Below are 23,883 nucleotides of genomic sequence, written 5' to 3'. Positions count from 1 at the left end.
CTAAAACAGACTACCTTAAAATGAGGTACTTTGCTTTAGCAGTGGTAAATTAAATTTACGCAGAGCCCAAATGTGTGTTATGAATGAGAACAAATGTCCAAAGGCTTGAAAATTAGTAAACATGGATTGCAAAATCTTGGAAAAGAACATTGCATGTTACAAGACCTTAGTCTCTTAGCTTTAGAACATACTTGGCCTGCTTTTTTTCCACAGCTTTCTGGAATTCATGGTATAGGGACATGTGAAATGTTTATTCTCCACGCCACAGAGAGGAGATGTGAAGAGACGCAGATGGCACGAAGTCAATCCCAATCCTTTTAATAATAGTTGAAAATTCCCATCAGCTTGATGAGATCCATTTGGACTGAGATCAGAGTATGAAAACCAATAAATGATCAATATAATGGCTCTAAGAAGGAACCATTTCCTCAGGTGTTTCCCCAGAAATTCTTTAAAATTACAGGGGATGCAATTTCGGTACGTGTGCTTATCAGCTGGCACTAACCTGCCTGGCTCAAGCAGGATGCCAGGACACTGATGGACCAGGCTTCAGAGAGGACCCAGGACCTGCCTTGGGCACACATGGCTGCTTCACAACTTGGGCAGGGGGAGCAGATCCCTGGATACGAGGTGGCTCCTCCGTGACAGCCCAGCACTATCCTATCCTCCCGGCAGGGAGGAGGTCAGCCCAGAGCCCCGTTTTCTGGGAGAGCTACTGTAAGTGTCCTGGATTATGGATCCTCCTGTTTCTCAAATACTCACTTCCAAGCACCGTTAGATGTCCAAAGCAAGGGGAAGAGCTGATGTGCAATTCATCTGGAATCTGGTGCTGTCATCTCTCTCGGGGCACACGTATGTACACCAGGACTGCAAGGGCAGGCTGTTAACCCAGCCCTTGGAGATGCAAGGAGTATTTCATGCTATATCCTTTCAGCAGAAGGGGGACCGCATAAATGCTTTTTTAACTCCCGGTTAATCCCCAACAACGCTGCTGGTCCAGTTAAATCCACAAAAATGAAGACGTGTGAAACTATAAAACTGAAGTTCCTTGGCTGGTGGCAGGGTTGGAAAGGGTTCAGAGAGACCACGTGCTTTTTAAGTTATATGTTTTCTGACCATGCACTCTGTGCTCCCCTGCTAACGGTGCTCCTCTGAGGAGAGAGCCAGCCTGACCTCCCTGGAAGCTTTTGCGCAGACCCCGTGTGCTCTTGCCCTTCCACAGAGTGTGGTTTGGCACTGAAAACCTGACACCCAGTGAGCCAAATGGATCCCTAGCTATGTGCACAGCCACTATTATTTCCTTTGACTTGCTCCAGAGCTGTCCCAGGGGCCCTATACTCTTGCCAAGAACCCATGACATCACTTATATTATTAATAATTACAATATATTCACAGATGGATGGACAGATGGACACTCATATGACAGAGTTGTGCTTAAAGTCAATACCTCTCCTTTCTCATCCCTCCTTCCCACACCCCCAGTTTTCCCATTTGCTTATCTATTCCCTCCCAGGGAGGAAAGGTCAAAGCTGTTAGCAGAATGAGTTAGAAGTATTTTTCCTCTTAAATAAACAAAACTCACATTACTCAAATGACCCTCCATTTTTCACTCCAAGCTCACATTTGCTCACTGCGCAGCCCTTACTGAGATTACGTATTTTTAAGTTCTTGAAGAAAGAAATCACAAATCTTTGTTCCTTGTCCTACTACAACACTTCCAGAAGAAAGATTCTCCAATGAAGACTTTGCAAAGGGAAATGCAGAGCAATAGCTACACAGAGCCTGATCCAGCCACCCTCCTCGTTGGTCTGAGTTATTTCACAGTGGCCAAAAGTATGCTAGGTCTTTGCAGAGCAAACAAGCGGAAAGACCCGGCTCCCGCTGGGTCGTAAAGAGCCTGGCTTCTATTTTTATGGCATGGAAAAACATGGGGAGGGGAGGGTTGGAAGAAACAGGGGGTGATGGAGACAAATAAAGTCATACCGTGATTCAATGTAAGGGTATGTGCTCACTTAGAAAGTTACGCTCTTTTGTTTCCCACTTCTCAGGGGGCTCCAGGAAAACACTGATTTTCGGGAGAGCGGTGGTGCAGCATGTGGTTTCACACCTAGCTCAGCGTTTCTTTGCTGGATGTAATGGAGGAACTAGCACAGTTTAGTCTGGAGACTGTCACCTTCATATATATAAAGGCAGTTAGTTAACAAAGAACAGAGCGTCATCTGCTCCAAGAGGACTGAATCCATCTCACACTGTAGCGTGCCCCGAGCACAGGCTGGCCGCATCCTGGCTCTGGCTCAGAGAACATTTGGACTGAGCCCTGCTCCCCTGAGCACCCAAGGAAACGCAGTTCCATTCGTGGCAGGAAAGAAGCTGTGCGAATTGCCATCATGCCCCCAGGGGTGCAGGGGGAAAGGGGTGGGCCGAAACAAGCCCCTGCCCTGAGCAAAGACTCTCTAGATGTGGCTTGACAAATCCCAGGTTTAGTATGCAATTTCACTCTAAGGAATTTAAATATTTTTCGTTAGAAATTACTTAACAGATATATAGTTACATGCACATTTTTTGCACAATAGTTTTTATGCTGTCTCCTTCTCAGACACTATTAACACACACATCCTCTCCTTAAGGTATGGATTAACATCCGTAGTCTATTTACAGAGCATCTCTCCATGGCTTTACCTATTAAAATTACAGTGTACGCATCAAAGAAGGGCAGAAAATATAAAGTGTTACCAGAGCCTTTACACAGTACCACACCGAGACAACATTGGCTGTGCAAATATCTCCAGCCACCTCATTTCTGACCTGGACTATGCATTAACCCAGTCCTAGGATGCTTTGAAAAAAGTACCTCTAACACAAATGCATAGCAATTGCAGGTGGCTTTGGTTGTGCAGGCACACCTGGATGTTGTGGCCAAATATTTGTTCCAAAGCAAGGTTCTCAGCTCCTAAAGTCTGCCCAACATCAAGTCAAGTCCCACCAGGTCTTGTACTGGCTCCTGTTCTTGCAATGGACAGCTCTATCTCAGGGAGATGATTAGAGAAAGCAGGCAATGAAGTAGATTACATCTTTGCTCATTAAAGAAAGAAAACTCCTGTAAACCTGCATGAGCTTATCATAAAAGAAGTATTTTCCTTCCCTTGACAGCTTTTGTTCTGAAAAAAACAATTTCTTGCATATCTCAAACACAAACAAACAAGCATCAGAGTCACCTTGGGTTTTGGGGTGGTTGGGGTTTTTTTTCTTTGTCTACTGCTAGCAGCCTTACAATTTTCTCAGATCATGAGAATAAAAATAATATTTTTTATTAAAAAAGGAGACAACTTCAGATTTGACAAAGCTCTTTTTCTTAGTATCGACAAGCAATCATCATCTATCTTACAAATGGGTATTTGCCTCACAGCACATTTGTGCGATCACTGGATTTCTAGTCCTTCGAGAACCAACATAACAAACGAATCTTCACTGGCTTCAGTGATTTCAAAGCTAATCAGAAGATAAAAAGGCTGGCAGGACAGCTGACAATACATTACTAACCAACAACAGATCTTTGCAGGACATTTATGTATTTAAATTCCAGGCGTGGGGAAGGTTGGACACATGTTTATGAATACGAGGCAGCCAGAGCGAAGCAAGGCCAAGCAAGTAATAGCACAGCGTGGACACAATGAAGGCATCCGGATGCTTCGCCTGGATCCCACACAGCTGCACAAGGCTGTGCCACCAGGATGGATGGGACCCATAGAGTGGTGCTGCATATCCCAGAGGAGGTCACAGCTGCACCCCTACGGGGGCGGTCCCCAAAGGCAGCCCACTCAACACTGACTTCTGCAGGAAGGTGAGACAAGTAATGGAGATGGCAAATCCCAGTGGCCCCATCAAAGAGATCTCTATTTGTCAAGGAGGCTCCAAATTTCTCCGCGTTAAGGTCAACAGCCAAATTCCAATCAAACTGGCTCTGCAAAAGGCAGTATGCAGAATCTCAACTGTTCTGCTGCTGTCTGCATTTGGGTCTCAGACCAGGTTTTGCTGTCAAAAAGATCAGTTTAGGTATTCCTAACAGATCATGAGGAACTAAGATCGGAGTTGTACAACCTCTACAGAATCTGGTGCTCTTGTGCCCTGCTCAGAACCCATCACAGCAATGGGTCAACATGCTGATCAAGGATGCTGATGGCAAATATAAATGCTCCTTCAAGCTTTTACCAGGAAAACTCTTAAACCTACCGATAGCTCACTCTTCAAAAGAGTTTGTTCTCCATACCAAGAGCCTACATATGGCTGAGCTGAAATATGAAGATCTATATATAGATACCAGTAATCGAAAGTAATTACTCAAGTCTCCACCCAATCGAGGCACTGAAAAAGGAATAGTCTGTATTCCCCAGCGGCAGTGTCAGGAGGCCGATGGTAATCCTTGAGACTTGGAAGGGGAGCCCAGTGAGAGGTAGTTAGGGCATTTGACCCTGCCTTTGATGAGGGAACAGTTAGGGAAGAAGAGCTACAATAACCTCCTGACTCTAGAAAAATGTTAAAATGTGGCTCAGCAAGAATTTCCAATTGTTTTACTTTACCTCCTGACTCTTGAGTTCAAAGCGGCGAAGCTGTTTCAAAGACAGATGAATATATTTAGATTTTGGTGACTGATCACAAGTTTTCCAAAAGCTTACATATTCATCCCAATGGGGAAGAGATCACTGAGGACAGCTGTAATTGCAGATAATCAAAATGCCCCTGGACCAGACTACCTGTTTCTTGATGCAAAGAAATATCTGTCAATTTGTTCAGTGGGGCTCAGGAGGAGTTTCGGTGGGAGACCAGATATCATGATGAGCACTTCTGACACTGGCCCTCCCCCTTGATGTCCACTTAGAGCCACTCCGAGGGGCTGTCATAGGGCTCCTCTACCCTGACTAAATCTCAGCTACTGAAAAGAAAATAAACGGCATACAACCCGCTTATTACCCACCGCAGCAGCCCCGCGGTTCTCCTTGCAAGGGCTGGCGCTGACAACCTGGCAAAAAAGCATCTTGAAAAGTACCACAGCTGCAAGGGGAAAGGAGCTGATGGGCCAGGGGGAAGCAGCCCTATCCCCCACCTAACGGCCGCTCCAATCTATTGCATTTTAGTCTTCGGTCAACTTTGAGAAAACGACTGAAGAGTGAGTTTCCCTTACAACATACATCATTTTATCGACCTTATTTTTTGTGATATTTTGTAAATTACAATAAATTTGCTTTCTTCTGAATAGTCAGATGCTTCAAAAGGTACCCAAAGGATGCAATTAGACCCTAGGGAAATACGCTATTATGTGCACATATCATGTTTTGCATAGGCTTTCCAGCATCTACATAATTTATGTTTTTCTGCATAATTTCCCCTTTTTATGTTTCCTATGTGTTTGTGAGATAATGCAGAAGTCAGTTCTCTACCACCAAAAATACAGAAAGAACTTAAGTCTGTTTTCTTACTTCACCCAATCTGCTTTACTTTCCACAAAACCCTTGGAAAAACCCCTGGAGAAATCCTTTCATATGCACCAAACATCAATGCCTGAGGAAAAACCCAGAAGGTCGAGGCAGCTCTCTGAAAGGAGCCAGAACCTTGTCCACTCCCGTATTCATCTGGGCATTTGGAGGGGCCTCTGATGGATAACGTTGAAATGGTAAAGCTTTTAAACTGTTTATAATCCTTGCTTCGCGTCTGAAATGTACAAAAATAATTCTGCAAAACTTTCAAGTTGCTTTTTAGCTTTCCATGCCTGTCACTTGTATCCAAGCTTGCTTTTAATAAAAAAAAAAAAAAAAAAAGGAATAATAATAAAAAGAAGGAGAGTTTTCAATCAGGATGTAGTTAAAGTTGATGCCTACTCTTCCTTTTTAACTCCATTGGCTGGAGGGTTTTTTTGTAGATTTTTAATTTATTTAAAAAACAAAAAAAAACCCCACAAAACAAAAAAAACTCCAAGGAAATAAAAGGGGTGGGAAGACTTTGTGCAGGTGACCCCAGGCAAGCCTGGCCACAGGCTGTGTCCCCACCAAGTACCTAAACGTGGATCCTCCTCTTCCCTGGGATGCGATAAACGACTTGTGGCCTGGAAGAAATGGCTTAATGTCTTTGATTGGATTTTTGCTACTCTCTCTCAGGTACCACCCAGGGATTCATCTTCCCCGGGAGGTGATGGACAAGAAACAGGGACCTTTCTTGCACCAGCCAACCCCAGCCTCACTGCACCCCTCAGCCATGATGGCTGCTCCATATGTGCCAGCTCCTGGAGTCACGGAGAACATGAGAAAGCTTCCTTAAAAGTAAATTTAATAGTAATAATATCATCTGCCCCTCATCTTTGCACTCGTATTTTCAAGTGCTCAGAAGAGTGAGCCACTCAGACTCAAAAACAAAAATTGTGAAACACCAAAACACATAACTCACCCATTCTCCTCAAAAAAACCCCAGCCTAATACAAATAACCACTCCCAAACACAGTCCCTGTGAGTGAAATTGGGAGGAAAAAGCACACTTCCCCTTGTACCTTACCCAGAATATTATGGGGTAATCCACTTATTTAAAACTCACTCCTGAGTCCATGTAAAATCAGTCACGGACCAGCAAGGAGACATTACAAGTATGTTTTCTTCTCCACAAACCATGACAGCCTTCAAATTGCCAAGAAAAAAAAAAGTCTCACGCGAATAAAAGAAAATATTTATGTTGTGAAACCCACAGCGTGAAACAGCAGGAATAAAGTAATCTGGTGAAATTTAAAGAATAAGATTCTTTGTAGAATACATAAGAGAACACCTGCTGTTTTCCTTATTTTTTATTTATTATAAATTAACATGTTCAAACCAAGCAGTATGCAGATGTATAAAAACAAACAGCCAAAAAAAAGTAATGAATACTTTTCATTAAAAAGTTCATTTGAAGTTGAGAAAATGTATGATTAATTAATCACAACAGAATCTGCTTACTTAAAAGCCTATTGACATATGTTTTAAAATCATTTGTGTAATTTGAGATAACTAGCAGCGAGGACCACGCGCACCCGGGTGCTCTCCCTGCGCGCGGGAGGTTCTCCCGGAGCCACCAGCCTCTGCGAGCACGAGCCGGGACACACGATAGTCGCTTGGTGGAATACAGCTTATTTTAAGACTAAAAATACAAAAGACCAGAAAGGTGCTATTCAGAGAAGATTTCAGTGTGCTTCATCACCTCTAGTCATTAATCAAATACAGTGCAAGCTGTATGTGCATCCTCTCCCTCTTCTCTATTTATTTATGAATAAGCACACAAGTTAGCAGACAGGGTCTCGCGTATCGCAGCAAGCATACATACGTAGCCAGAGATTGATTTCATGTAACCAACCTGTAATCATAATAAATTTCTGAATGAGATGAAGGAGGACTTGGAAAAAACTGAAGGTTTAGACTGGGTAAAAGTCACTGAGGAGGAATGGATTTATTCTAATGAAAACTGATAGGTCAAGTCTGTGTTTGGTGTGGTTACATCGAAGGTAAGGAAGATGAAATAGTCAAAAAGAAATTTCTTGAGGAAGAAAATTACAGGTAGGAAGGACAATGATGGGGGTGAAAGCGGGGTTCAGGAGTGTGCTCGCAGACCCACGCTCACAACGTGCCCTTGGCCCCTACCTTCACACCCTCACCAAGCACTTCCTAAGCTATGAGTGGAGCAACTTTTTAAAATGCCTCTCTTCACACGATGTGTAAGAAATATCTTACTTTTCAGGCATGCCTGGTATCTCAGGAGAGCATAGAACTGTTTATACTAAAACTGTTTGGCCTCACCTTTGTAAGATGCAGAGCCTGTTCATGAAAGCATCGATCCCCTCTTGTTCCTATGATATTGCTCTAATCTAGAAATACAAAGAGGCTCATGTCATACATATATTGTATCACGTTTCCCAGTGGAATAGGTAAATTAAAACAAAACCACAAGAACTCTGTGGGATAAACAGCGCCTTGCTCTCCAGAGCAGAGGTGGCTGCTCAAGACGGGGCTCAGCCGCTCGGCGAGCACCCAGGACACCCCCAACACCCTGAGCAGTGTGGGGTGCCCCATCTGTACCAGGGCTGGGGTAACACGCTGCTTGCCAACAGTCCCAGAGCAAAGCTGAGCCAATCACCAGCTGACCCCGAAGGTACATAAATTAGAATTAATCTTTCTCAAGATGGGGCAAATAATAGAAAGTACAAAGGAGAAGCCAGAAAGGATGCACTTTCTTCCACCTCTCCCCTTGCCAAAGCACTTCATTTCTGCTCCTCCTACTGCAGCATCAACATCCACACCAGACCTCAACTAAATCACTGTCATGCAAGAAAATAAAAATCCCTCACAAATCCCTTTACACAAAGTAAAACAAATTTCAAAACAAACTCTTTTGAGCAGCAACCGCCACCAAGCTTATTGGATGTAAAACCTCCATGGAAAAGAAAATCAACACAGTCAACACAGACAAAACAAAATACAACAACAACTGAGTCCTTCAAGCTCCCTGGTACTTAAACACCAACTCTTTGTTTATCTGAAATAGCTTTATTTTCAAAAGAATTCAGATCTGACACTTTCCACTGTACCCCTTTTCAGCCTCTTCCAGCAGTGCCAGCATGTTGAAGCACTTTCCTTTCTGAAGTGTCCGAGAAACAAGTCAGATGAGCAGGATTTTCTCAAAAATCAGAGTGAGGTGAAGCGAGAGAGGAGAGAGGAATGTTTCCACTGACACCAACCAGGAGAAGGCGGCAGACACGGCTCCTGCTGGTCCTCCTCCTGTTGGCCCTATGCTCTTAGCCTTTCTTCCCAAGACAGAGCATCCCTCTCCTCCTGCTGCCTCCGGGGATGGTCCCACCCTGCTGTGTACAGAAGCAATGCTGAAGCACCTATGCAGGCCTTCATAATAGCACTGTTTCGTTTGGGGATTTTTCAGGATAACTTCATTTCACTTGGTTTTGGTTTCCTCTTGTAACTACTGGTGATGACCACCAGTGTCCAGGAGGCCATAGTGTCATATACTTGTCACTTGACATCACACCTCACCACCAAGCTCGCGGTGCACGCTCCACGCATCTGGCCTCTGTCCCCGCCATAAAAACCTCTTTGCTAAAGTCTCACACAGACCATTACTGGGTTGTTTCATTTATTACGATCTAAGAAGGCGTTATTACATCCCGCCATCCAAACTGCACTCTTAAATAACAGCTTGTACAATAATTAAACGTAGTAGTGAGAACATTGTTAAAATCAATGACCCAGTGCGTTAGCAGTTTAAACACATTTTAAGTTAACTTGATTATACCAACTGCAATTTGGGAGAAGTTAAGCAAGTGCGAACAGTGTGTACGAGTGTCCAGAAGCTGCATCTCCACGAGGCTCAGAGGTGCCCTGGGAAACCCTTCATCACCTGCATTTCAGTAGGATGTGCCACTTCTCCATCCATCTCCTGTGTGACTGCTCACAGGCCGGTATCAAGAATAGCTTGAATACACAATATTATCGCCATAATATTGTATATGTACCAAATATTATTACCATTTACACCAACATGTTAAAGACAAGACACAGAGGAGCAGCTCCACTTCCCCTTGTGATGATGGCGATGCTCTGAACGTCTAAAATGAAAAGCACAGATACACGAGGGCACTGCAGGTAGGAAGTTAGCACAATATTTTTTTCCACAAGCCTTTTCCCCAATTCAAATGTATTCACCCCAGTTGTGACCACATTCTGTTCACTTTTACCTCCTGAAATCATTGGAGGGAGAGGGTTTGAGGCACAGTGAGGCGTGGTTCCTCACGTGGCCCACAGTTTATCATGGTGCCTCGTCTCGGGGGGGACCTCAGAAAGTTCAGCTGAATTAAACAGAAGCAGGAAAACTCAGCAATGCGCCAGGTAACTGGTGGGCTACATAGCCAAATAAAATAAGAGCAACACAAAATAACATAATACTTCAAATCAAAACTGTGTGAGACTTGCAACAAATGGAAAGTCATTTAAAGATATTTAGGGATATGTTTTCAGGTTAAAAAGTAAATAAACTCAAAAAATTCCTGTCTTTCAAATAAGAATAAAGGCTGGAGAAACAGAGACCAATTCTTCCCTACTCCTCTAGCACCATTTCCTATGCTACTGTGAAATTAAGAAAATAACAGGAAGACTACAAAGGGGGAAAAAAAAAAAAAAATCTAATTTCTTTTCATCCAGGATTTTTTTTTTTTTTTTTTTTTTACAAATTAACAGTATTAAACAAAAAGAGAGAAAGTTGTTTTGAATCCAAAATTCTATTGAAACAAACAAAAAAAAAAAGCACCTTTGGACAACTTAAACTCTTTCCTTAAGTGAGAAGATTTATCAAAACTGACCTCTTATGAAAAACCCACTTCAATAAACTGTAGGGTTTCAGTCCAAAAGTGTTCGTCAGAAAATTCCCAGCCCAAAATACTTAACCTTAAAGCACATACAGCTATATGTCAGCATTAAGAAACAATAGCCAAGGGGTTTAACATAGATTTTTTTTTTTCCTGATTTTTTTGGCATCTGCTTGGCATATCATAGTCAGTCGGATTTATGATACATGGAGGAATACCTATATATGTTTTATGTAATGTACACATAAAAATGTATTTCTTCGTTTCAGGCGGGTGGTGGAGAGATCCCAAGCAGTTTTGACCTCTGCTATTTACAGAGACCTTTGCTGGCAGAGGCTGTGCTCCCAAGTACAGCAAAGAGATTATTTTCTCACTCAACTTTTTATTTATAATATTATAAAAATAAATGTGACATATTTAGGGGATGTGTCATATTTTAAAAAGCTCAACCAAGGCACATTTTGGACTTCTTATTTTTAAGGTTTGCCCTTTTTAAAACATAATTTCCTGAATAGTTTTCTATGTAGAAAAATCTGTCACAACACTCAGTTTTTATACAACTTCAGTTAGTCTCTCCAAAAAGCAAATACACAGAACCCCTTATGAATCCGGCCAATACGAAAAGGAGCTGAATTAACAAGTGCAAATTTTTTCCGTAGGCTCCTATGCACTGTCCCCATCCTAAGCAGGCACCAGCCCAAAAAAAAAAAAAAAAAAAAAAATCCTGTATTTAAGTTCAACTTAGCTGCAACTAGTTCATATGCTTTATAAGAAAAGGTATCTCATTTAGGTCTAAGACACAGCTTTGGCTGTGCTGGGGTACAGCAGCTCTTAAAGTGCACAACAAATGTTATGTTTGTGTTTTGGAGGGTGCTGAAGAACACCAGCGCTGCTCTGCTAGGGCAAGGGAGCAAATAGGACATAGATTTTGGAAACTGAATTTCCAAAGATCACTGGGGTAAGTTCCCCACAAATTGACAAGAAAAGCCTTCTCTCACATATAGGCTGGACTAGGGCTGTTCTTTCATCTCAAAGCACACTTCCAGTAGTACCTTTTAACTAATGGCATATAAAAGAGATGACTATTTTTCAAATATTCATGTAAGAGGCATCTATGATCAGGCTGTACTAAAGCCCATGAGTGTAAATGTCTGCTCCACTCCCATCCCTGCCCTTTCTGCTCTGCTCTTGCCTTTAAAAGCCACCGATGCTGACATTTTCAATTTTCTCCCTGGAAACAACGGTGGTTTAACAACTCCTTGTGTCGATGCTGGCACAAACACGAGGCAAACCAGGGCACGCAGGAGTACTGCGAGGGTTTAGGCTAAAGCCCTGTTGATGCCTCCCTAATTCAGATCTTTAGAATCATCAATACAGACACATCGAAGAGGTACTCAAGGTGTAATGGTAACTCTCGGCCCAAATCATTCAGGCAGTATTGGCACATCACACAGACATAATATCTGACATACTCAGAATTTCCTTTCTTAAAAAAAAAAATTACTGCATTCCTCGCTCATTAAAGTCCCGTTGTTTTCTAAAATGAACCTAGAAAATGTAGTATCATGGTCTTCTCTGTTCACTGTCTTTCAGCAATTCTTGACCAAATTTGCTCAGCTTCCACCAAGACAATATTTCCCTCTTGGCTTTTCCCACCTGCCAGCCACAAAATTTGAGCTGGGACATACAAGACAGGATGGGTCCTTGTCTGGCTCATCCATCATCACTGGGAATGAGGATCCTGCAAACGTGCTCATTGCGTATTACCAACATCCAGTGCTCCAAGAGAGACCATTTTGATTGCAACAGAAAATTGCAAAGTCTTACACATCTGCTTGTTCAGTAAATTCTCATCTATGTATGTGGGGTCATCCGTTGTTAACGACACATCTGATGGAGAGCAGCTCCGTGCAGTTGGCTGTATGGGGCTCCACACTGACCATTGCTGTGCTCAAAAAGCCTGCAAGGTGCAAAATTACCCACACCACCTCACTGGCATTTTCAAAATCACTAACTACAGCCAGTTGTAATAAATGAGTGTGTGTGGAAGGGAAAAAACCCCAGAATATTATAACTGATTATTTAGTGCAAAAAAAAAAAAAAGAGGAAGATTATCACAGGTGGCGATGGCAGATGTGACAGCCCAGGATACTTGGCAAAATATGGAGTATATTTGATTACTGATATGGATGCTTCTATGGTGTTGACAGTTCAACTTCTAAGCTCTTTCAATATTAAGGAGTTACATAGAATAATAAAAACTGCAGTTACAAAGTTTATTTTTTCCCCCTTTTTTCTAAATACCTAAATCATTGCGATCAATAGCAGCTGCTGCAAGATATTAGCTGGCTAAGCAAGGCTATAAAATTCCTTCAGTAAAACAATGGCAGCAATTAAATGTTTAAAAACTGATCATCACTGTCAGGTCTCAAAATGGATGCATGGCCACATGAAAGACAGCAGCCATACATATTATATCATGGCACAGGGCCAAAGCTACTATATTGCCAGGCAGTAATTCTGAATTATATTATTACAGTTAATTAGTGAATGCTAATTAATTTTTATGATTTTTTTTCCTCTTCCCCAATATTTTAAGATTTTTGCCTGGTAGAGTTTTATGGAGAAACTGGTGGGCCCCTTGGTGGGAAACCCCCCTGGGGAGAAAGCCTTTGCCCTGACAGTGCAACTAGCCTGATTATCCCACTCTCAGATGGGTCAAGAAAGGAGATGGTTGCGATGGCTTCGTTAACTCCATCTCAGGACCTGAGGAAGCACCACTGCTGTCTCAGGTTGCGAAGTGCCATCCAGTTGTGGGCAGAGGGAAGGCGCATGGAGGTGTACATTTGCAGAGAGATGTTTTGGCACCCATCGGTAACATGAATCTTATTGCCTATTTTCAGGCCATACAAAAGTCACACTACTTTTCCTCCAAACCCATGAAGGAAAAAAAAAAGAAGAAAAAAAAAAAAGAAAGAGGGTTGTGAGCACGTAATGCAATTGATGCTTCGACAACAGAACAAGCAGTGAGAAACCTCACAATCTCCCCAGCAACAGGAAAGCCCCAGCTGAGCAAAGTGGCCCTTTTTCCCAGCATCTTCCACAAGGCACAGTCCTCTGCATCTAATAAAGAGGTGAACAGTCCACACTGACCTCTGAACAAAGTGGCAAGAAGCCCTTTATGGCAGTAAAGACAATACAGAGACAGTAACTAAAAGAACATAGCCTTTTTTGGCCAAGGAAGCCTTCCTGTATCATCTACAATGTGAAGCTGGGAAGACAGCATCTATTTCCATTGATGAAATTCCTGTCCATTGTGTTGTACATTTGGGAAAAAAAAAAAAAAAAAATCAATATAAACTAAGGTTGTTGTTCAACCTTTCATGGGATGTGTGGGTAAGAAAAGATTTATAAGACAGAATGATGACACAAATTAATTTCTTCCAGTCACAAGCCTTTTTAAGGCCAGTTTGTTCAGACAAATTAATTTATCCCACACTTTTTATGTATCTGCAAGTAAAGAGTATGTAATCGTGAAGGCTTTATGTTCAGAGTATGTACATCATCTCACGACACCAGTGCAATTACCATTTTTAGGAAGTTTTACTGATCTGCAGACGTAGGCAAGTATGGGAAGCACGAGAGCATCATGCAAAGAGTGAAGGGGACTTGAGTAAGGGCTGCATCAGGACAGGCTCATGATGAGGTTTAAAAACAAATGATTGAAAGACCCAGAAGCTGTGCTCACCACCTTCATCTGTCTTTGCCTCTGTTAAGAGCAAACAAATTGTTCTTCATATAGCTCCAGCTTCACCCTTAACCTTCTGAAAGATCACAAAAGAAATATGCCATCAGTACCCAGGAAAACTCCCACAGCGGTTTATCCGTAGTAGGTTCAGCATTTTATTTTACCTCTCTGAAATATAGACCAAATATGAGCCCTTGCCTCATACAAATCTTCTACAAATCTCCCTTTGTTCAGAGCCTTTAGAAAAAAAAGAAAATTTAATACAGTAAATCTCCAGGGAGAAAGGGGAGGTGGAATGGCCCAAAATCAACAGAAAAACGTATTTTCAGGCCATGTTTCCAGGCCCATGTCCACCCCATTGCCACCAAGAGTTGCCCACCTGGGCCTGAAGGAGACCACTGAGTAGGACAGGCAGAGAGGGGTGGACTAACCACACTCCCACATTGGCCTGGACGTCAGACAACCTCCAACTCTGAAGCAATGCTCCTGTTGCAAGGAATGGAAATAAAATGCAATAATATTCCTACTGAAAAAAAATTAAAGCCCTTGAGCCATCCCTCTCCTTGCAAGAAATTAGGATGCTTTTCTCTTTTATGCTCCGTTTTTCTTTTTTTGTGTCATGAATTTGCATTTTCTAGTCGGTCTAATTCTAGCTACTTTTTTTTTTTATTTTAATATAAAATCTCTGTGGTTGGTGAAGAAGTCGGAAACAGAAGATACACTTCAATTCTTCACGTGCTTTCAGCACCCTTGTGGTGGTATTGGCCCCTCGGAGAGTCATCTTCTGACTTGCTATAAGTTTCTCTTCACAGACAAAAATAAATAGGGAGCCAAAATGCCTCGTTTTTACAGCATCACTCATTTGACCCAAACTGTGCTTTACTTTATGTAATATATTTGTTTAAAAACACAAGCACCCTCACTCCAACCCACCACCCACACTCAGCAGGGAAAACCCTCCTTCATTTTTACACCAACACTTCTTCAATTAAGCCATACAAGATGGTTTTAAACCCCATCCTTTCCAGAGATTACCTTTTTCACCTAGAGATTGAATCCCTGTCTCACAGGGACATGTGGAGGACCTTGTCTCCATCCTCACCCACATCCCAGCTCAGATCCCGGTGGAAAAAACAGTGTTTTTTCCAAACTGAGAGCAATGTAGGTGGAGGGAAAGGTGTTTCCTGGAAATGAGTAACTACCCATTAATCCTGGGGCATCCTTTATCCTAGAAGCCATGCATCGATGTAATGGAAGTGAAGGGTTAGCACAAGAGAGACAAACACAGAAAAACCATTTACAAACAAGGGCTACAATACCATATTAGCTATTATCTTTCCCTTTATTTAAGCACATGTCTGGCAGCACTGCCCAAAAAGACTGCGTATGCTTAATAAGCCCCGGGTTCTCCTCTTGCTTTGTTGCATCCTTCTCATTCCTGCCAATATCCCACTTGCAACTCCATCTCACCCATGCACAGCCATTCATTCAACAGCAAAACATCTTGTGATGCAAAAACAAATGTTATTTTTAAGCAATTTGATAATAAGTATTTTCTGAGTGCTAGATGGAGTCGCTGCACATAGGAACAGTCACTGTTTCACCATTCACTGACAAATGACATCAAATTAACAGTAATCAAATCAGTGCTTCAGCTGGTACCAAATTGTTAGCTATACCCAGTACTGTACATCGCTAAGGGATGGCTGAGACAAAGAAAAGGCAGAAAATAAGGATAGGGGGAAGAAAAAAAAAAAAAAAAAAGGAAAAAAGTTTGTTTTCTCTGAATAAAGAGCTATTTTCTCTTCAGTCTCCTGCCAAGCACAAACCTCCTGTAAGCACAGCGTAAGCAATATGTAGCTTACGTTGTCTTGTGAGCAAGTCAAACTGGTTGAATTCAACCTGCCACTGCCATCTGTTTTGGTCAGCTTTCCTTTCCTTTCTCCCTAAGCATGAGATTTCTCAGCACACCTAATTTAGAGGTAGCAACAGTTACTAGATAAATGTATTTAGTAAGAGGGCAAAATTATTGCTCTAAATTCAAAGTCTTCTGCACCATGTTATGCTTTTGGTGCTGGATGAAAAAAAGAAAGAAAAGGAGAGAGAAACACCTTTATTGCCTTGTAACACAGACCAAGAACCTGCCGGCTCTGCTGAAGCATTTGGGGAAGAGGAGATTCTCGTCATTGCCCCATAACCCCTCCCGCTGACTGCTCACCCTCATTCTTCTTGGGATACCTTTAGCAACCCTTTGGATGGATTAGCTGACGTAACACACATATCAACATGGATGCTGATGTTTCCCGAGATGAATTCTTGTTTGATTTGTCACATGACTGTTTCAACTGATTTTTTCCCCATATATTGGGGTACCTACAGCTCAGCTGATCCAAATTCCTCAGAGGTGTGTAACAGCACACAGAGTAAACCAAGGCCATTAACAAACTGCTGCTAGGAATCATCCAAAAGGATTTTAAATCTTTAACACAGGGCTCAAAATAGTGCAATACCACCAGATTTTGAACGCAGCCTCCCCAGACAAGCAACAAGGTTTCCGTGTTTGTTTTCCTTTATGCACGATAAAGAAAACCTTTGGTCTGCACTGCCCCGGTGCCACTGCTCTCCTTCCCTGTGCAGGAGTGGGTCCGTGCTGAGCAACGCGCTGCGCACGCACCCAGGGAGTATCACCTTTCTGACAGGTTTAACGCTCCCGGCAATTGCCGGCGCACGCAGCCCCGGTGCTGCGTGGGAATCTGTCCCCTTCCACCAAGGCCACCTGCACAGCCAGGAACAAGCAGCGATTGATATCGCAGGTCCCCTTCCCACCCTGCCTGTCCCCAAAGCTCCCTTGGCTGAGACATAAGCCCCAATTGCAGGAGGAGGAGGCAAGGAAGGGCTGAAGTTGGGAGGTGTTTTCAAAAATATGAAGCAAGGCTTTCCCATATAAACATATTTCATTAGGAAGTGCCCAAAATGAAGTGTTCCACACAAGAAATTTAAGAAGAAATTCATTCTATCCTTTGTTAATGCAGCCCCCTAACCTTCAGATTCAAAATGGCATTTTTTCCATTTAAAGTTGCCTGAATAAGGAGAAAAAGAGGTAAATAAAAAGCTTAAATAGCACAAAACCAAAATCCATGTATATATAAGGGTTTATAACAACATTTGGGTTTCAAGGGATTTTTTTCTTTTTTTATTGCTGAAGTCAATGCAGTTGCATTTGCATACACCAGCTCTGAACTGGGCTCAGGAAGATTTTACGCAGGGAGTAGTTATACCTCAAAACGTCCCCTGCTGATGGCTGCAAGCAGAACTGAGAAAAAACTGGCAAGAAAAATATTTGCAAATATTTTAATAGTTGCCAACATTCATAATGTTATAGCAAGTCTGACCGAGGCTGGAGATTTTCTTAAACCCTCAGGTTTCACAAGCAGCGATTAGAAGAAACTAGCAATTAAATGAGAATCACAGCCTTCCTTCAGATAAGCAAGAAAACCACTAGTTCCCTTAGTTGCAAAAATTCTTAAAAATGTGTTCCAACTACAATATATGGACTGAGAAACAAAAGACAAACCTTAAAAAAAAAAACCCAACCTCATTTTTTATTAACCTGAATTATTTTTCCTATAAATTATTGTTGGCAGCTCTTTCCTCTTAATTTTTTGTAAGCATTTTTGCTTTTGTTTCCAGTCTGCAAGTATTCACATAAAAAATAAAAATCAGGCCAAAGACAGCAGTTGCTTAGTAAAGAATCTTGTCCCTAAGAACCAGAAATTAGGGATTTACATCCCCTAGTTTCTTCTTCTGTATACAAGGCTTGTGCTACACTACTTAGCTTGGGGCTCTCGTGGTCAGTGGGGAGAGGGGAAAGGAGAGGGTTCACCATCAGAAGAAGAAACCTCCACCTCAAGCTGCTTCACTGCTTCTCCCCACTGCCTGCAGAAGCAGCATCAATGAGAAGCTGAAATCACGTCTCTAATTACTAACTTTCCAAATCCCAGCTGGAGGGACCGCATCTCAACATTACCTGGCACAAATTATGAGGATTAAATTATCCAATCTGGGGCCAAGATGTCACTGAGCAGCTTAAGTAAGCAAAGCCACAGCCCAGACAACGACTACTGAGTTGGAATTGAAAAACACAGCTAATCTGAAGTAATCAATAGGCAGAAAAATCACGTAAATTAATTCTTCAGGCAATTTCGGTAGTACACAACAGTACACACGGATGGGCTGATTACTGCAATGACAGAATTACATTGTTTTTCGCTTTCCCCCACCTCAATCTCTGTCTTTATCAACTCAGAAAGTCCAAAGATGATATGAATTTGCAAGACCCTGGTGACAAGAGTGCTCGGAGCGAGCTCTGCCAGCCTGTCCCCGGCACGGGCCCTCGCCAGCGGTAGGGCGGGCTAGGGGGACGTCGAGGGAGATGCCTGGAAGTCATTGCCTTCTGGCTCACCTCCAGTCATCCACTAAAAAAATCAGTCCTGGTAAAGTTCACACCGTAAGCACTGAGATGTGTTGTGAAGTGCAGGGGAAAAAACATGGGAAATGTTACATCTGCAGGGAAGGGGTTTAATAAATGTTTAAGGAAATGACTGCTCTCATGATTCCGCTCTTCCCCATAAAATTGAGATTTTGCTTAGATTTCTGTCATCGAGTTTGTTGTCTCCAAAACTGCAGTTGTCTGAACACATCTGTGTGGTCTTGTGTGATCTTCACATGTTTACACATCCTGCGTCGGGGCCACGTTGCCTTGTGATTTACCTTGAATCCTTTCCAACATCTTTCCCAGCTCCTCAGCAGCTAACTCAGAAAACATTTTTAGCAAGCGCCTTTATTTTCAATTCAATTTACGCTGAGCCAGTCTGATGACCCCATTCAAAATGCAAATGGAAGAGTATTTATGGAAACGCCTTTTGCAGCTTTTACCTCTTGCCAATGCATTTGCATTGGTCTCCTCATTGTTAAGCAAAGAGCAAGGCATTTATGAGAAAACTTAAAAAGCATGATCTGAACCCAAGAGAGCACACTGGATGGACCTGTGCATCCCCAAGAAGCTGCATTGCACAGAGCTGTCGCACGGACCCGCTCAGAGAGTGTGCAGCAAGCCCATGCCACCAGCCAGCACTGCATTATCCTATGACTCATTTGTTAATTTTTCAGCCAGAGAGTGGCTTATAAGCAGCAGAATCGATCTAAAAAAAAGCCTCTCTCCAACTTATCCCTATATAGTGAGTATCTCTATTTAAAACATGAAAATAACCCTAACGGATATCCTTATATCCTTCTAGTAATGGGTGCAGGCTTGCAAGAACATGTGCGGGGCCATGCGAGTGCATGGCCTGGACACTAAACATTTCCTTGTAGGTCAGAGGCTTAAATGCATCCTATGTTAGGAGTAATCAAAAATCATTTATCTGCTGGTAGTTGTGTGAATCGAGCTAGTAGTTCCAGTCCTGTTTAAGTGAGAGTCTAGGTCTTAAAAACCACTGCGAGAACTGATGTTGTTTGCACCCCCGGCCAACAGTCTTGGGAGACAGGTCAGAAATGGGGAGCTCCCATTGGATCCCTAGCATCTGCTCTTTTGCAGAGCTGTCATAGCTAAATTATTCATTCATCTTCTAAAGCGAGAGGACCAACTATGCTAAGTTATGAAAAGGAGGTAGACATTATTTCTGAATTCACTAAAAATATAAAAAACAGAGAATATCCAACATTAAAGTTTGCCTAAAAGGTACAAGCGTTGCAGCCAACAACTTGAGAACAGCCCGAATTACACATCGCTGCTGCTCCCAAAGCCAACCTCTGCAACCCACCTCTGGTCAAGACATAGAGGTCCCTGTCCACCCTGATCTTATGGATGTCTCTTTGAGGCTTTAGGACTTCATGACCTCTCTGTTTAGTAAACATGGAATTCAACGTCTTTGAGTTGCATGCAAAGATAAAGCAACACTTGGAGCAAGTTATATCATATAGGCACAACAGAAAACTGTCAACAGTCAAAGAACACGCAATCAGCAATTAAGACTACTTAATACTCCCAGAAAGAAAGAAAAAAACAGACACAGAAAAGTGAGATTTATCAGGCAGTTAATTGCCAAGCATTTAAGAGTTGGGAAACTGTAATTTTAATTATTACTACATTATACATTCATACATGGAAACTCAGAATGACATGGCATATTTTTAATTAAAACACAATTATTTATTGACGATTAGATCTATTCAAATAGTGCCTACTTTTCGGTACCTTTTGCTGTTCTCTTCAATGGTGAATGGCACATCAGAAACAGGAATAACTCAGATTTGATATGCCATTTTTTTTTTTATACATGCTATTTCCTTTTCTTTATGAATTTCCCTTTTTAAAGCTGTCTCTCTGTATCTTTGGAATGATGTAGAGAGCCACTAAATAATACACATCTCCTTTAGTTATTGTATAATTTGTGACTTTGTTTCCCTCTTTGCCAACCACGTAAGGAAAATTCACCCATCTTTCATTAGTTCATCAGACTGAGCACATGAGCCACCATAAACTTTCCGTAACTACCATTACTCTTTTCCAAGTCAAGCTTACCATTCACAAACAGCACATGAACCAATTTAAGCTTTTAGCAGGGGGACCGCTTTGAGCCATAACAAAAGAGCCAGGTGGGTTCTGGGAAGACATTTCTCCACAGGGGTGTACACAAACCCTGCTGGTTGCCCTTTATCACTTTCCTTGGTGAATTCTTCCCTCTCTCCAGTCAGAAATCTATTTTAGACTTTCTTCATATGCACATAAAAGAGTAACTTTGAAATTTAGCAGCAAAACTAACTGAAACATTTTTGAAACTATGTCCAAAACAACGTAACTTACTTGTTTCTTAGCTGTAAACATGGGAAAAAGGAGGAGCCATCAGAATTTTAACCAAATTTTTCCCACTTAATGTGTTATAGAGTGCTTAAAATAGCTTCAAGATGGAAAAACAAATAAAAAAAGAGAAAAAACTTACAGCAAGCAGACTTGAAATCCCACACACAAGTGCAGGAGTCCTCTTTGGTCCCCAAGAAAGCAAAAAGCTAACCTTAATTCATCACCTGTATTTTGAAGCCACAACCCAAAACTTAATTTTAGTGAAAAACACATGCTTTTTTCCACTAAAATACTATATTTTGCCTGTGAACTAATGAAAGGAGCAAGAATAACAGTAACTATCTTCTCCTCCTCCTTTAATTCAGAAGTCTCCCTGATGACAACAGTATTTGGGTTCCACCACTTCCATGCTTGGGTGTGTTTTCCTCTAATTAAGGCCTTGTTACCTCTAATTAAGGCAGATTCCAGTTCACACTCCTAGTCAATCAAGGTAACGAGCAGGTTCTACCCCTCTGCTCAGAGAGCAGCACATCAGTGTTGGCACAAAAACATCAGGTCTGCTGGCTCTACAAGGCTTCATTGCCCCAAACTGGGAATTAATACAGTGCATGGCACAGAACTCGGTACCAAAATGAGCATCAGCTATAGAGGGAGGTGGCATCCAAAGTATTCATTCCAGAAGGGAACACTAACAGCATGTGTTAGATCAGCAGATCCACAAAACATATCTAAAACGCTGGTATAAATAGCATAGCTAAAGGTCTAGTGGGCAAGTGAGCTTCTCACAGAAAATCCAGTGTCTATCAGATGTGGGTATCCTCAGATATTTAGGGACTGTGAATTGCACCCCTACATCAGCCTTACAGTCTATGCAAAACCCCTGAAAATAGCAGCTGTGGAAAAATCTGACATTAATAAAATTTCCTCTAAACCCATAATATTTTCCTAGTGTTAGACTTTTTATCAGTTCAAAATCTTGATTGCCTTTCTTTGTTTCATTGGTTTTTTGGTATGGTAACATGTTAGCCTGGCATATTGGATGGGTTACTAGTATTCACGAAAGATTGCCTGTAAGAACTTCTGGTCTCAGTAATAAAATTCCAGAGGAAATGTTCCTGGGGTGAAAAAATTTATTTTCTTAAAATATGTTTTTTTGGAAGCTCACACTGGAATTCTGTCCTATGTTTCTTTATTTTTGGATAATGAGATTTTTATTCCTTATATCATTCTTTGTTTTACACATATTCCTCTTTTACATGGTTATATGCCAGATGCTTTGGTGATCAACCCCTGGAAAGCCACCCCAGGCAATGGACGGCAGCAAAGCAGCAGCCTCCGCCCTGTGTCCCACCTCCTTCCTGACTTCTTCAAGAGCAGGAGTTGTACGACCTTCATCATAAATTCAAGGTTTACTCTAGGGAAAATGTTTATGAAACTATAGAGCTATTCTGGGGTAAATGATAGAATATAACTTCCCAGTGACTCATATAATCTCAGCCAAACTTGTCCTAATTAGGAAACAGGTAATTGTATTTGCTTGAGACATGGCAGCTGTATTATAAGGCCAGAAATGCAACTTTCTGCAGTTGCTGCAAACCGTTTTCCCCTTCTCCTCCTACTCTCCTAGAGAAAACTTGGGAAGCCACGAAACAGGCGTCTCAGTGGAACACATGCACATTCCCAAGGCCCAAAAGGGGTCTTTCTCCAAGACGATCACAGGTCCACTGTGTACCTGGCAGCAAAAACCTGCAAAGGCAGTGCAACACTGTGGAAGCCTCTAAAGGCATCAAGGAGAAAAGCAGAAGTTTTCCAGGATGATTGGCAAGAGGTAGATTATCTTCAAGCTGTTGCCAAGGACTAGGACATAATTAGATGTCAGGCACAATTCAGCAACTGCCACCAGCTCCCCTTTCCACTCCAGCCCGAGCCGCGCAGTGCCGGGCTCCTGACTAGGGATCGTTAGGAGCATCGCACAGGCACAGGTTGGGAAATTCTTTGCCTGTAGGCACTAATTTTACACTGCTCTCACCAATCCCGTGTCCAGGGGGTAGGCATGCAGAATTTAGGGCAAGGGGAAAAAAATAAATAAATAGAATGTGGGGGAGAGAGAGAAGCATATAGAATATATTAATTTTTGAGATTCACAAAGGGGAAGATGAGAAGACTAGACCCTAGCTGCTTTTAATAGTGCAGCAATGCTTATCGATACAGTTTTGCATTCTCCATGTGTTAGTTTGCCAAGGACTCTGTTTCCATGTGCAGAGTACGCACCGAGAGATGATGTGTTTGCAGGGATCGCATTTCTTAAAGGAAGACAAAAACAATCAGCAGTTAATATATAAAAGCCTGACAGTCTATATGGGGATAAAAAAGAAATGAAAGCTCCTGGTATGCAAAAACTGTGAGAAAGCTCTTCAGTCTTACCAGTGTGAATAGACAGGTGTTGAATACTACCTAAAATCTGGTTACATATGTTTATTTCAAGATCCTCTGAAAATTATTATGCAGGACATGCTCTTTCCCTGGGTTTATTTAATTTTAGTGCCTCTTCAGTCACTGATGCAGAATTTTCCACGTGTATTCAAAGAGCTGGATGGCTAGGTTGGGATCTGCAAGATTCCCCTCTACGAGTTCCAGCTCTTAGACTTTTTGCAGGAGGAAAGCCTTCCTAAGGCAGTTGTGTGGGATATTATTGGGATATTTCCTAGTTTTCTGGCAATAAATTTAGTGTATCTATCTGAAAAGAAACGGTCACATAAATGTGATCTGAGGATTAATGCCTGACAGGAGCATGTGCAAACACACGATATTTTACCCAACTGGATGTTTGCTTTTAAATTATTTTTAGACTTCATGCATGAGAGAAATGGGGTTACTGTAAAACGTACTTTT

At 42.0% G+C, this 23,883-nt stretch overlaps 1 long non-coding RNA gene across 1 annotated transcript in view; it reads right to left on the bottom strand.

Moving 5' to 3' along the window:
- The window catches only part of LOC148054898 (uncharacterized), a 50,542-nt gene extending 29,310 nt beyond the window's left edge, over window positions 1–21,232 (bottom strand). Inside the window, exon 1 of the long non-coding RNA XR_015706230.1 lies at window positions 21,131–21,232. This is a non-coding gene — a long non-coding RNA (uncharacterized LOC148054898). The remainder of the gene's footprint in view (window positions 1–21,130) is intronic.
- Window positions 21,233–23,883: the final 2,651 nt, after the last annotated feature.

The sequence above is a fragment of the Nipponia nippon genome, unplaced genomic scaffold (genome assembly GCF_047370975.1).
Source record: "Nipponia nippon isolate SJK-2023a ecotype South Korea unplaced genomic scaffold, ASM4737097v1 scaffold_3, whole genome shotgun sequence".
Classification (NCBI taxonomy): Eukaryota; Metazoa; Chordata; class Aves; order Pelecaniformes; family Threskiornithidae; genus Nipponia; species Nipponia nippon.
Note: the sequence above shows the minus strand (reverse complement) of the source record. Positions and strands in the feature narration are given on the sequence as shown.